The following is a 16,018-nucleotide window of genomic DNA, read 5'->3' as shown; positions in this document are numbered from 1 at the left end:
AAGAGGTAGATAATTTTCGGACAAGAATATTTATGAAAATATCCTCAGAAATATCGAAGATATTTATGATGATATTTTGGAATTTCTAAGTTCGAAGGTTGATGAGGAAAAATTTTCCGCAAGTTTTTAACATGACTTCGGAGCAAGATATTCTCTAAAGATTTCATCGGATTCAGAATTACCTGGATTCTTTGAATATAGGGTTTGGTCCTTGTATTTGTCCTTGGTCTCCTTCATTGTTAGCTAAATCCGTTTTTCAGTACTAAATTTTTTTTATCGAGTGTTCCCAACACTCCATTCTTTATCATCAAACTCTTGGCCATTTAGGCCATCTACAATTTTACTGTTTTATCTGCATTTAATGCAGTCATATCTGAATCATCGGTTATCAATCCGAGGTGGTTTCAGGAGAATTGTGTTTTTAGATGATTAAACGCTGATGGTAATATGGTGGAATATAAAAGGTTACTCGGTAACAATAAAAGAGCATGCATATATATCAAGATTATGATAGGGTTGTTTCGAACAAAAAGTCGAAGTTGTCTTGTTGGAGCTGTGACTAAATTGGCTATTTTGAAAAAGAACTGCAAAGTTATTTTGGGTAATAATAACGCTAAAGGAATTAGAACAGCTACGCGTTAAACGTTCACTCAGTTTCTGAGAGTTTTCAGGTGCATAACTATATGCATCAATCTTTTCTTTCGTAGATGAAGTACGGTTGGTTCATCCTCTCGATTAAGGTGTTTTCAAGAATTATGAAAGTTTTGAACGCGGATTGTAATCGTCAAGATGCAAATGAGGTTTAAGATGAAATCAAGTGGCAAACTTGAAGAATTGTTTAGTTTAATATGTTATAAACAATATATTAATTCATTTTAATTGTCCAATGTTATTAGTCCACAGTTGATAGTCCACAGTTAACAGTCCAATAATTCATATATAGTTTACTTTATAATATTCGAATTAATTAATACGTATCATGACCCGTATACGTCTCAGACTCGATCACAACTCAAAGTATATATATTATTGTAGAATCAACCTCAACCCTGTATAGCTAACTCCCGCATTACAGCATATAGAGTGTCTATGGTTATTCCAAATAATATATATATATATATATATATATATATATATATATATATATATATATATATATATATATATATATATATATATATATATATATATATATATATATGCGTCGATATGATATGTCAAAACCTTGTATACGTGTCCCGATATTTAAAGTGCGTAAAATAAATAACAGAAATTAAATGACGATAAATTAAATGCGTAAAGTAAATAACAGAAATTAAATGACGATAAATAAAATTGCGAGAATATAAATTGCGATAAATAAACTGCGATAAAATAAAATGTAATACGGAATTAACAGTTAGCTAGGAACAATTAGCTAGGATCTTGTTAGCGTGGTTTCTTAACAAAATTTCATATTGTTAATTAGTTTGTTTCTAATCAATTTTTATTGTGTCCATTATTTCTTCATTATGCCACTTGTTGGATTCTGATAGATCAAAATCCAAATATCAAATCGAATTTGAATAAAAATAGTTATTCTTTGGTGAACGGATACGTATATCGGTGATTGTAAATAGAATAGTAAATGATCGTTGAATCAAATTCGAAGAATGTACAGTGTAACTTATTAATGTGAAATCTAAATATTCCTCGGGTATTACCTACCCGTTAAAATATTTTCACCATTAACAGTTTATACAAAAGAATTTTTATTTACAATCTTTATGAAAACATATACATATATATTTTCTTCAGATGTAATTATAGATTAAATGAGTTAATATAATATTAATCTCATTTGATTTACCGTTAGAATAAGAATATATAATCTCTAAAACATTAGAGATTACATAATCGCCATGTCGAACGAAGATAAAATAGATAGAACGATACGTAGTACGATGATTATACTCGAGGTACAGAATATGATGTTGAGGCATGGATTGTTGATGGTACTGGTGCTGTTATTGATGGTACTGTTGGTGCCGGTGATGTTGCTGAAGCTGGTAAATTTTGCACCATATTCTTCGAATTTTTTTTTACTCGAGCGCGAAGTTCGTTGACTTCTTCTATTATTCCGGAATGATTGTCGGTCGGAATGAGCAGATGAATAAGGTTTAGAATTTTAGATAGAATATAATCGTGGCGAGATATTTGGGAAATGAGGGTGAAAATGGTGTTTCGGACTGGTTCACGGGTAAGTACTTTGGGTTCTTCGTCAAGAGGTAAATTCGGTTGGTGAAAAGAATCGCCTTCTTCGCGTCTCCATTGATTAAGTTGACTACGAACCCATCAGATGAATTGGGATGGATGATTGGTTGATTCATTCTGGTGACTCTGCTTTCGGAGCTCGGGTGGAAATCCATATCGGAATAGCTGTCGGAATAACTATCGGAATAGCTATCGAAATCTGAGGGACTTGAACTGGTTGAGGGATTCATCTCGTACGATCAGATGAAGGATTTTCGATAAGAAATAGATTATAGAATGTAGATTAGTACCCTGCAATACATAATTTACATATGCATATATAATACTAAAATTCCATAAGTTACGGAGGAATCTACGGAAGTTGTCAGGCAAAGGTAACAATAACAGATACGCTAAGATATGAATTTATCTATACACTGTCTATGCAATAGAGGCGGTAAGACGTGTCTAGACTTTAAGGATGATAAGCAAATAATTTTTGACACGAAATGATAAGCAAAACTTTTGACATGCAGACACGGTCGAAGTCCAGACTCACTAATGCATCCTAATAACTATCAGTTAGACACACTAATGCAAGACCTGGTTCGCTAAGACCACCGCTCTGATACCAACTGAAAGGACCCGTCCTAATCCATCTGGACAAAGTCACCAACAATTGGTTCCATTGCGATGATCGACTCCAAATACTGTCTTTAAAATGAGCAAATGCACAACGGAAAGTTTCTTTCATACCTGAGAATAAACATGCTTTCAAGTGTCAACCAAAAGGTTGGTGAGTTCATAAGTTTATCATAAAACAATAAAATTCATCATTTTGATAGACCACAAGATTTAAATCCTGCATGGTACAAATGGGCCCGAATCCTATACCCACCTGTAATGTACATGCGATATCATTTAAATACAGTACATCTTTCTCGTGTGCGAAGCCATTTTAACAAATCTCTATAACCATACACATATCTCGTGTACAAAATATCATACACATAACCTGTGTATAAAATCATTCTCTCGATATATAACATTCACTTCAATTGGTGGCAATTATCATGTCCACATAATTCAATAGTGGCAATTATCATGTCCACATAATTCAATGGTGGCAATTATCATGTCCACATAATTCAATAATAATCCGCAGAACTTCTGTCTGCATAATAATTCATTCGAGGAATGTTTTGCTTGCGTCTACCTCGTCAAACATTTATAAAAGCATTGTATTCGCAGTTCAAAATATATTTCAAAAGCATTTAATAAAGCAGTTGTAAAAATAGCGCATATATTCTCAGTCCCAAAAATGTAAAAAGTAAAAGGGAATCAGATGAACTCACATACTGTATTTTGTGGTAAAAATACATATGACGACATTGAACAAGTGTAGGGTTGGCCTCGGATTCACGAACCTAAATCAGTTATATATATATATTAAAACATATACTAACAACTAACAAGTTGATATATTAATAATTTACACATCGTATTACTAATTAAATTATATTTATCCTATGTATTTTAGGTAGTTAATATTTATTTCTATATTACATTTATTAATATTAATATAGTAAATATTTATTAAAGTAGTTTAATAATATAATATTTATCATATATCATAATATATTAAAAATAGAAATTTATTTCAAGGTTTATATATGATAAGAGTATATATTTATATTAATTAATATATTTTATATATAGCTTACTTAATGTCATAATTTAGTAATATACAATATTAACATATTTGTAATTTATTTTTGAAAAATAATATTTACTTGTAATAATAACAATAATAGTGATAATAAAAATGATACTCTTGATAATGATAATTTTACTAATAATGATAACTTTATTAAAATTGGTAGTTTTTAATAAAAATAAAATAAAATAATTTTAATGATAATACTAATAATAAAATGTTATATGTTCATACCTATATTAATAATAATAATAATGAATAATAAGTAAACTACCTCAAAGAAGTAGCCCTTAAAAATAAAGCCCAAGTCCGGGTTTGAACCGGCGACGTCCCGCTACCCCGATAACATCCTTAACCACTCCTCTGACCTCGCTTTTAGGATTAAACTCAGATTTATATTTATATAACCCATCACTCTTTATCATTCAGCTCAATCTTAGGTTCGAACCCATGACCTCTCGTTAATCCACGAACACCCCAAACCATTTGAGCTAATCTACTTATACGATTTAATTCATAAACGAAGTCCCTTAAACCTTTATCTGTTTTCTTCTTCTTCTCATCATCATATATCGTCCCTATATCTATACATATATTATTGTAACCGAATCAGTATACCATCTTTATTATTTCACGCTTTATGATCACCTTTATAATACATCACCTCATTTCTTTGTTATTATACTTCACCATTCTTACGTAAACCTTACCATCATATTTTAACCACATATACTCATATCTATATTATCATTTATCATGAACCATAATCTTAGCATAATCACTATTATCATAGTTTGCAAAGGAATTAGAAATAACCGATAGTCTTCATCCATGTTGTTTCCAACATATTCAAATCCAAGCCCAACGATATGATTAAATCTCGGTCCATTAAAAGAAAATAAAGATCTCGGCAATCCATTTAACCAACAATTTAATAATAGCCGTATAACTCCATGGCTAAAGAAAGGAACATGTTGGTCCACCCTTTTTCTTCTTTTTTTTTTTTTTACAATTCGATGCATAAAAGTGGGAAATGGGATTCATTTTATAACAACAAAAATAGCTGTCACTTTTGCACAAGTGGGGATGAGATACTTTTGCAATAAAGAATTTAGTGACTTTCGGTTCAAAAGAAAACATTAGCCTTGTATATATACTTGATTAAAGAGAAACATGCTACATAAAAAAATGAAGGTTTTCTAGTTTTTGCTGGCTTTATCCTTCGGTGGTAACAACATGTAAAAAAAAATGATCAATCATATGAGATTGAGGTGTTTAATACCGAACAGTATATTTAGAGGTGGGTTTTGTTGTGATCGAATTAGAAATGGTAAACCAGCAGCCTGTTATGGTGGTTAAATGGTGAACAAAAAAACCGAGCAATAGCAGCTGTGAATTTATAGCAGTTTTATTTTTGATTGTTCATGAATAAAGAAGAAAAAAAAATGGAGAGAGAGAGAGAGAAGAGATGGTGAGGCTTTTGATCCATAAGGTGGTGGCTAAGCAAGGAAACAGTGGTCAGTGTTGGTTGATCGATGACAAGGTAATGGTTATCAATGGTTAAATGGATCGTTGAATAGCTGCAATCCCAGGTTGTAGCTGCTGCAGCAAAAGAGATTGATGATGGTGACATTGGTCGTTGATGGTGGGTTGTGAGTGTGATTAGTGGTGGTTGTGAAGGCTCACGAAAATAATAATCAAGAAGTGGATTTGGGAGTGGGTCTTGGTTTCATCATCTCAGAGTATGCATATGTATTATGTATACATATATATAAATTTAGTTAATGAGGAAGACAAGAATATCAACTCAATCAATTTTCATAGTAAATCCCAATCACGCACAGTGTTCCATAGTATATACGATTGACAACATCTCTTAATCAGATCAGAAATAAAATAAAGGAAATAAAGTTGATTTTGATTGGTAACTAATTTTGATTCTTAATCAGATCAGAAATAAAATAAAGGAAATAAAAGTTGATTTTGATTGGTAACGAATTTTGATTGTATCTGTGATTTCATTCGTTTGGTACCCATATTAGAGACAAGGACATAATTACATATAGATAGATTGTGATGTGCAACTTAATTGAAAGAAAAATATAATCAGACTTTTTAATATTCAATTAATTAATATTAATAATTAATAATAATAATAATAATAATAATAATAATAATAATAATACTTTTAATATTATTAATAATAAAAATAAAAATATCATTATTAATATTAATAATAAGTATAATGATAATTACTAATAATGTTGCTAATAATGATATTCATAATATTAATAAAGATAACACTAATAATATTGATATAACAAATTATGCTTATCAAATCTCATATCTATATATTATATATTAAATTAATAATATTGGATATACTGATATCATCTTACATTTTTATATCCAAACAATTAAATCATATATTATTTCAAATAATATTTCAATTTATTATATATATATATATATATATATATATATATATATATATATATATATATATATATATATATATATATATATATATATATATATATATATATATATTTACAATTATTTGTTCGTGAATCGTCGAAACTGGTCGAAGGTAAATTGAATATACGAAACAATTCAAGAATTTTGAGACTCAACATTACATACTTTGTTTATCGTGTCGAAATCATATAAAGATTAAGTTTAAATTTGGTCGAAAATTTTCGGGTCGTCACACAAGCCGCCGAGTCTCTAGTTGGAGCATAGTTGCTAGTTGATAGTTGCTAGTTGTTAGTTGCCGGTTGCCTGTTATTGATTGTTGTAGTTGCTGTAGTTGTACAAGTTGGTACTGTATGCTAGATCTGTTAGATGATTCCATTCACTTAGCCTCGTGCTAACCCCCCTCACCTCCTCCCTTGCAGGTTTTGGATCTTAGTGCTGGTAGGAACGGGAGTCGGGTTGACGATATGTTTGACAAGACGAACTCTGATGTTTTAAGTTTTGTATATATGTAAACTCAGTCTTCCGCTGTGATTTAAAAAAAAAAAAAATTTAAGGTGTTACAACTTGGTATCAGAGCATAGGTTTGGCCGCATGTACATTATGTTGAATGTCATGTTCCCAAATCTTGTGTTGTGTCAAACATATCTGAGGGGACGGGTTGAGTGAATGTAGGGATTACATGCGTTAGTTGATAGGTACTAACATGTTTTTCACTAAGCGTTTGTGTGAGTTGTTGTGGTAGTGCAGATATGGCAGATAATACAGGAAACGCAACTGGTCCGTCAGCCCCCGGAACATTCAGAGCCCCAGATGAAGACGGGTATGTGTCAGAAGAGGATCCGCATGAACAAATTCTAGATTTAGAAAGTAAGTTAAAGGAAGCACGTGACCGAATAAGGGAATTAGAACAACGTCAGTTAATAGTGAATCCCAGTGGTAGTGTACCGAATCAGATGTTTAGTGGATATCCGATGCAGTCAAATATTTACCAGCAAACGGGAAGTGCTTTCCAAAAACAACAATGGTTACCACCTCAGTGTCACTTTCCTTAACAGTATCAGGTGCCACCTCAGTTTAATCAACAGTTCATAAATCAGATGTGGGGTTAGTATCAGATGCTGACGTTTTAAGAACCGAAGAAATGTACCTTCAAACAGTTTGTGAATTGTAATCCACCAGAGTACGTAGGAAGTTCTAACCCAACAGTAGCCCTTAACTGGTTAAGAGATATAGAAAAAGTTTTTGAGGCATGTCAGTGCGAACCAGAATTACAGGTTATTTATGCTAGTCGTATGTTAAAAAATAGGGCAATGGTTTGGTGGGATACAGTTATTTCTAGTATACCGAAAGAGCAATGAACATGATTACTTGGGAATAATTTTATATTAAAGTTTGTGAGTAGTATTGTTCGTTCTACGACCTCAATCGAATTAAGACAGAATTTTTGGCAATGAAAATGACACCTCAGATGACGATTGATGATGTGATTGAGCAGTATATGGATAAATTAAGGTTCGTGCAACAGTGGGTTCCAGACGAACAGTCCAGAATTTAACATTTTGTTAATATAATTTTACCAGAATACAGAACGATGGTTAGGATGGCGACGACGCTATCGCAAGCGTTTGTTATGGCCAAGATGGTAGAAGATGACGTTAAAGTAGCATGAAATAGAATGATAGATTATATGGTACCACAACAAGATCAGGCGATGAGTCATTCGGACTCTAGGTCAAAGAAGTCTGTTAAGTTGAAACAGAAAAGTGGGTCAGAACAGAGTGGGACAATATCAAGTCAGAATTCTTGGTGTTATAGTTTTAGATCATCTCATAGTGGTCCTTGTTCATATTCAACCAAAAGATGTTTGAGATGTGGTATTGTGGGGCACGAGATTCGGATGTATTCGTTCCAAGAGGATGTATGTTGGAAATGTCATCAAGTGGGGCATAGGTCAGCTCAGTGTCCGTATGTAAGAGGATCAGGTTCTGGGGCGGGGCCAGGAGTGCAGTCGGGATCAGTAGGTGGATCTTCTGGTTCTCCAGTTGGGCAGAAAAAAAAGAATCCACCTACGGCGACAGCAAGAGCTTATCAGATGGTTGCAGATGCAGATGTTGAATATGATGTGAATACAGGTATGCTTCAAAATCCTCGTACTATTTAGTTGTATATATGTATGTGATTGTGTATATATATATGTGTGTGTAGATTGGTTGATATGGCTGAAGCGGACGGTTTTATTTTCGCGGTGTCGTCAGGCCGCGGCACGTCAGAATCAGCTACCACGAGGGCAAGTAGTGGGTTTGTTTTATCATTTATATTTAGCTGGGGTTCCAAGCTATAACTCACCTACTTGTCTTCCTTTTTACGAGTAAGTGGTAAATATAACTCAGGTACGTATTTTTGTATGTTTGTTCAGTAATGTGGGACAAAAGTGCCTATATAGTTGATCCTAGTGACAAGAGGTGATAGATTTAAGATTAACTAGATAAAATAGTAATTTAGACAATAAAAGTAAAGATAGGTATGAAGAATAGAATTCTGAAGGCGAATTATCGCAAGAGTTTAACTTCCTAGGATAAATACTAAATCTCAATCAACTGGGCTATGAACCTAACTGATTTGTCACTAAGAGTTTAGGCTTTGAAGATTCTGGCTAAGACAGGTATCCCTACTCCCAACGTTAACCTGAAAGGTTTGAACGACCTTATGGATGGAATCCTAGGTACATGAACAAAGTGGTTTACCCAATAAAGGAACGTCTCAGCTTTTCTTAATCCTAGTTGGTCTGACTAAAGCAATATCCTACCACTAAATCACTATGCTATGCCTCAACATTAACAGATGTGCAATCTTAGATATCCTAAGGTACTGCTAATTGGGATAGAAGTCTCTCCTTGTGCGATCACTTATTCAACCCCGGATCATCTTACAATATCTCAAGAACATTGCTTCTGACGCAAATCATGCTTCTGAGTAAGCTAGTGTTCACTGAACTCTCTATTGCTAACTCTAACCACAATCTAAATGGGCAGCTCTTCTATGATGAACAAATGGTTGTTCATACGTAGGTACTATATCCCTATTGTGACGTTAAGCACACATAACTACTTACCTCGTATCCTAGGGTTGATCAGGTCCTAATACTAGGTTATAGCCACGTGAATAAGCGGAAAGGGTGATCCGTAAATTAAACTTCTAAACCGTCAAGGTTTCAGCATAACAATATGATAAGTTTCAGATAAAATATTCAACACATAATAAACAATTGTAACAGATAGATAATCATGTAAGATGAAAGCAACTCAAGATAATAACTTTATTAAATTAAGGAAAGCGTTCACCGTTTACAGACGAGATCTGGACCATTACAAGTGCTGACAACCTCTAGCCCGCTCCTATTACAATCTTCGGCGTTCGCCTCCGGGTACTTAATTTCCCGCTCGGAGGTGAGAAGGCCTTGAAAGCTCTAGTGGGAGAAAGTGTATTGTAGTGAGAGAGTGAAGAGAGGTGTGTGTTGGAATGAATGACAAAGACCCTTTAAATAGACTTGAAAATTGCCAAATACGCCTAGCAGGCCGTTTGGCAGGCCGTATAGCAGGCCGTATTTGGCAGGCCGTATTGCTGGCAGGCCGTTTGGTGGCTCGTGTGGTGGCACGTATCTGGTAGGCCGTTTCCATACTGGCAGGCCGTATAGCAGGCCGTATGGCTTGCTGGTCAGCCTTGATTCCCTGGATCGTAACTTGATTTCTTGTCTTTCACCGTTTTCGCTCTAGAATCTTCGTTTTAGCTCCGTTTCTCTTGATTCTTTTTGCATCGTCTTTGTAATTACTTTACCTACAAGTTTAACCGAAAAAGCGATTATTTTGCCGATAAAGCTTTGAACTTTATGCTTTTGGGACTCAATATCGGGGGTAAAAACGTGACTTTTTATCCGATATCAAATATCCCACACTTAGACTTTGCTTGTCCTCAAGCAAACTTCTGAACTTAAAACAGTGAGGACTTTAATCCGTAGTGATCAAGCTGTTTTGTTCCGCAAGACGGAAGGGCGGAAACTTGGTTTTTATTCTTTTTGCTATTCTCGAATCTTTTCCCGCAAGCATGAGAGGAGGTTACATAACTGTGATGATCGCTCCAAATCCATATGAACGAACACGTCATTCATCGATTTCATTGCGAGGTATTTGACCTCTATATGATACGTTTTGTAAACATTGCATTCTTTTGAAAAGGCACACCATAAATGAATATTTAAATCAAAGGTTTTTGACATCTGATGATTTCTACATATAGACAATCATCGTAAATAATAGTTTACAATAGTACTTCCATTGACAATGTAGTCAAAATAAGATACATGGAGATGATTTGGTGAATGCAACGTTTCCTTGAAAAATATGCCATGTAAGACTCCATGCACATAGCTTGTCTAACATATAAGCAAACAGCGGAAGACTTCTAGGGAACCTGAGAATAAACATGCTAACAAGTGTCAACACAAAGGTTGGTGATGAAAGGACCCGTTCATATACATTATAAACGATTCACAATAGTTGATTACATTGCGAGGTATTTGACCTCTATATGATACATTTTACAAACATTGCATTCGTTTTTAAAAGACAATCTTTCTTTGCATCGAAAATTGACAGGCATGCATACCATTTCATAATATCCACTATCCAACTATAAATTGATTTAATAATAATCTTTGATGAACTCAATGACTCAAATGCAATGTTCTTCGAAATATGCTATGAAAGACTCCAAGTAATATCTTTAAAATGAGCAAATGCACAGCGGAAGATTTCTTTAACACCTGAGAATAAACATGCTTTAAAGTGTCAACCAAAAGGTTGGTGAGTTCATTAGTTTACCATAATCATTTATTTTCATCATTTTAATAGACCATAAGAATTTCATTTCCAGTTCTCATAAATATACGTCCCATGCATAGAGACAAAAATAATCATTCATATGGTGAACACCTGGTAACCGACATTAACTAGATACATATAAGAATATCCCCTATCATTCCAGGATCCTCCTTCGGACATGATATAAATTTTGAAGTACTAAAGCATCCGGTACTTTGGATGGGGTTTGTTAGGCCCAATAGATCTATCTTTAGGATTCGCGTCAATTAGGGTGTCTGTTCCCTAATTCTTAGGTTACCAGACTTAATAAAAAGGGGCATATTCGATTTTGATAATTCAACCATATAATGTAGTTTCGATTACTTGTGTCTATTTCGTAAAACATTTATAAAAATTGCACATGTATTCTCAGCCCAAAAATATAAAGGGTAAAAAGGCAAATGAAACTCACCATACTGTATTTCGTAGTAAAAATACATATAACGTCATTGAACAAGTGCAAGGTTGGCCTCGGATTCACGAACCTAAATTAATTATATATATTTATGTGTTGGTCAATATTTGTCTAACAAATTAGGTCAAGTCATAGTGTACCACAATCCTAATGCTCGAGACTAATATGCAAAAGTCAACAAAAGTAAATTTGACTCAAAATAATTTCCAAAAATCTATACATGATTAATATATAGTTTAAATATCGTTTTTTTATATTTTTAAATATTTTTAAAAGATTTATTAGAGTAAATAATATATTTTATTTATTAATAAATAAAATTTTATATTAAATTTATATAATAAAATATACTTTTATATATATTAAGTAATAAAATTTATAGGGTTCATTTAATATCATAAAGATAATATGATAGGTATTATTAAAGTAAGTTATTACACGTAGTAAAATATGTTTGTATCACATATTTATTTGATAAAATAATATCTATAATGATAGTAAGTAAAAGTTGTATTATTTTGTAATAATAATTATTATTATAAAAATATCAATATTTATAATTACTAAGATGACATTATGATAAAACGATAATTCTAATTATGATAACTTTAATATTTACGATAATTTTTAATATTATCTTTAAAATAATAATTCTATTTAAAATAATAATAATAATGATATTTTATAGTAACAATGACATTTCTATTAAAATGATAATTTTTGTTAAAATGATAGTTTTAATACTAACGATACTTTTAATAATAATAGTAATGATAAAAATAATAAGAACGATAATTTTATCTAAATCAATATCTTATAATATTTTAATTTCATCATGATACTCTTACCCATTATTTCCTAATCGTTTCGTTTAATAGCTTTTAATCGTCTTTTATATCGTGTTCATAATAATGATAATAATAGTAATCAAAATAATTAGGTGTTACAAATATTTGTTTTAATTACACTAATATTAATAATGATAGTTACTATAACATTATTAATGATAATACTAATAATTATCTTAATGATAATATAGTAATAATAATAATAACAATAACAATAACCATTTTTAAATAATGATATATATATTAATAATGATAATAATAATAATACCAATAATAATAATAATAATAATAATAATAATAATAATAATAATAATTGGATAATAATAATAAAAATAATAATAATACTAATTATAACTTTAACGATAATAACGATAGTAATAATAAAAAAAATAACAATTTTTAATGATAAATCCCTTTTATTGATAAAGATAATAATAATGATAATAATAAGATAAAACTAGAACGACGATAATAATGATCATTTTTAATAAAAATATCGAAAATTCAATTGATTATAACTTCTAATTCGTTCATCGAAACCATTCGATATCTAAAGGAAAAGTTCTTAATTTTTTGCTAGCTTTCCAAGGACATGCATATCTTATACCTTATCTCAACCGCAAGTGTAACTAATTCAACATTCAACCTAACCTGTCTAAGGGCAATATCAAAAGTACAAGCATGCATAATCCTAAATACTCGAGCACTAGTCAGGGATACACTATTAGTATGTAAAAGTTAAATTATGAGTACTCACGTATCAATATTGAGATTCAATATTGCAGGAAAGGTACGTAGACGCAACAGAAATGATAAACACTATATTGACCTCATGAGCATACCCATGAACCATACTCAATCACATCCATAGCTATAACCCATAATTTCCTTAATCCTATCCCACTCGAAAAACAATTTCGAAATCACTCGGACAGCACTCCGTCTTAATATTTTATGTATACTAATAATATCTTGAAATAATACGGAGTAAATATATATATGTAAATCGATTGAGAGAGTTTAGAGAAAAATATTTTCAAGTTTCTATGAAATAATGAAACCTATTGAATTCTATTTATAATAGATTTTTGAATTATTAAAGTGAATTATTAAAGTATGAATTATTAAAGTGAATTATTAAAGTATGAATTATTAAAGTGAATTATTAAAGTATAAATTATTAAAGTGAATTATTAAAGTATGAATTATTAAAGTGAATTATTAAAGTATGAATTATTAAAGTGAATTATTAAAGTATGAATTATTAAAGTGAATTATTAAAGTTAAAGTAAAGTAAAAATAAAGTAAAGGTAAAGTTTAAGTATAGTAAAAGTATAAAACTATGTACATATAATACGCGTATAAATATATATAATATTAATTTAAATCGTTATATATATTTAATAAAAAAAAATATAAATATCGTTATCTTTATCATACTAGTTAAGTAATGAGTTGTCAAAAGTGGTTCTAGATATTTATAAAAGTTATATACGTTTTAATAATAAAGTTCTTTTTAAACTGAAAACGTTTTTGTACGTTTGAAACTAAATAGATCAATAGAGTCTTTATGAGATTCAATCTTCCACTATCCTTTGTCTAGTTCTCAATGATTGACAACTTGTTCTTATTTATAAATCACTTTACCATTTTCCGAATATTGTTAAAATGGAAAGATTTCTCAAATCAACGTGGGCCTTTCAACAGAGACTTGTAATCATAATTCAATATATCTGATAATTCAATCATTTGATCTTATCTTCTAATTCCATTGATAAACATTTTGAAACAGATACAATCATATAAAGTATTTAATCTAATATTTTGTACGTTTCAAGTTATAATATATATACACATATACATATATAATCATATTCGTTTAATGGTTCGTGAATCGTTGGAACTTGGTCGAGGTTGAATGAATGTATGAACATAGTTTAAAATTCTTGAAATTTAACTTAACAAATATTGCTTATCGTGTCGGAAACATATAAAGATTAAAGTTTAAATTTGGTTGGAAATTTCCGGGTTGTCACAGTACCTACCCGTTAAAGAAATTTCGTCCCGAAATTTGAGTAGAAAGGTCATGAATGATAGTAAGTATGTTTTCATGATGCATACGGGCTGAAAATTAGAGTTTTATCATCAGCGAATAATTTGGATAAATAATCCATTTATATGAAGTGTACGAATGAAGCTAACATAGATGAGTGAAATGAGTAAGTGTAGATTCATCTTATCATTTGACGTAGATATGATTGATTCCCAGATTTCAAGGGATTTGAAGAAAATCTTCTTAATAAGATTTGACTCTCCGGTAATCAAGGGAATTAGGATCCGCTTTAAATGCGATCGTCCATTTTAATTGTTCTGTCAGAGATTTTCTTATAAATTCACCTCCTTTGTTTCTTTACAACTCACACCTCCTGTTGATGCATTTTATGCAAGTCCCTAGACATCTACCAACGTCCATTGCAGGTACAACAGTTTACAGGCCACCATGATTGCTCGTTATTATCCTATCCATGTTTGTATGTGGTTACAGGAACTGCAGGAATGAGATTTAGATGTTTGACTATGTTAGACTTAGTCAGACGTACGAGTGAAGCCTCACTAGTACGGTTGACAGGCTCATACGCACGTTTGATGCTGAGCTAAGTCACAATTACAACCTAAATGAGAAGACACGAGTGAGTGATCACCCGTACGGCTGATGAAGCCAACTCGTACGTGTGATGAATGAATCGTATGGGTGAGTCAACATCAGGGGTATATAAAGTCTTATGTTCTTCATTTTAGGTTAAGCCTCTCATTTGTTACACACACTCAGATCTTGTGAGCTCCTCCGATTTTCTCTCAGTCCAAATCACCCAGGTGGTGAATAATAGCTCTAGGTGTTGATCTAATCACACTTGATTTAGTTGTGGTTTGACTAAATTAATCAAAAAAAACTTAACCTATTCACTAGAGGGTTTGATTCACTTATTCCGCCATTGTGTGAGTTAAATCTGTTGATTTCTAAGTTCCTAGTCATGTTTCATCACCTTATATTCTTTCTCCCTCAACTCATATTTTAAAGTATTCATCAATATGCTCCATCCAGTTCTGATTCTCGATATACTTCTAACTTTCATATCGATCATTCTTCTTTTTCATCTACCGCCGGAAGAATCTATTTACTTCTACTATACTCTTGGGTTTATAGTGTTTCTAGTTCTCCCGTGTCTTTATATTGCTATATGCATCGATATATATGGTTTATAATTTCTGGTTTATCGTTGGGCTTTATATGTTCCCTTATATTTCAAAGTCTCTGCTTCTGTCTTCTATAATCATTATCATTCACAGTTAATGCTCTCTTTTATTTACTGTAATTTATACCCCAATTTCTATTTCGGAGTTTTGTCCTTTT

The sequence above is a fragment of the Rutidosis leptorrhynchoides genome, chromosome 1 (genome assembly GCF_046630445.1).
Source record: "Rutidosis leptorrhynchoides isolate AG116_Rl617_1_P2 chromosome 1, CSIRO_AGI_Rlap_v1, whole genome shotgun sequence".
NCBI lineage: Eukaryota > Viridiplantae > Streptophyta > Magnoliopsida > Asterales > Asteraceae > Rutidosis > Rutidosis leptorrhynchoides.
The sequence above is the reverse complement of the archived record's forward strand: the minus strand, read 5'-3'. Positions refer to the sequence as shown.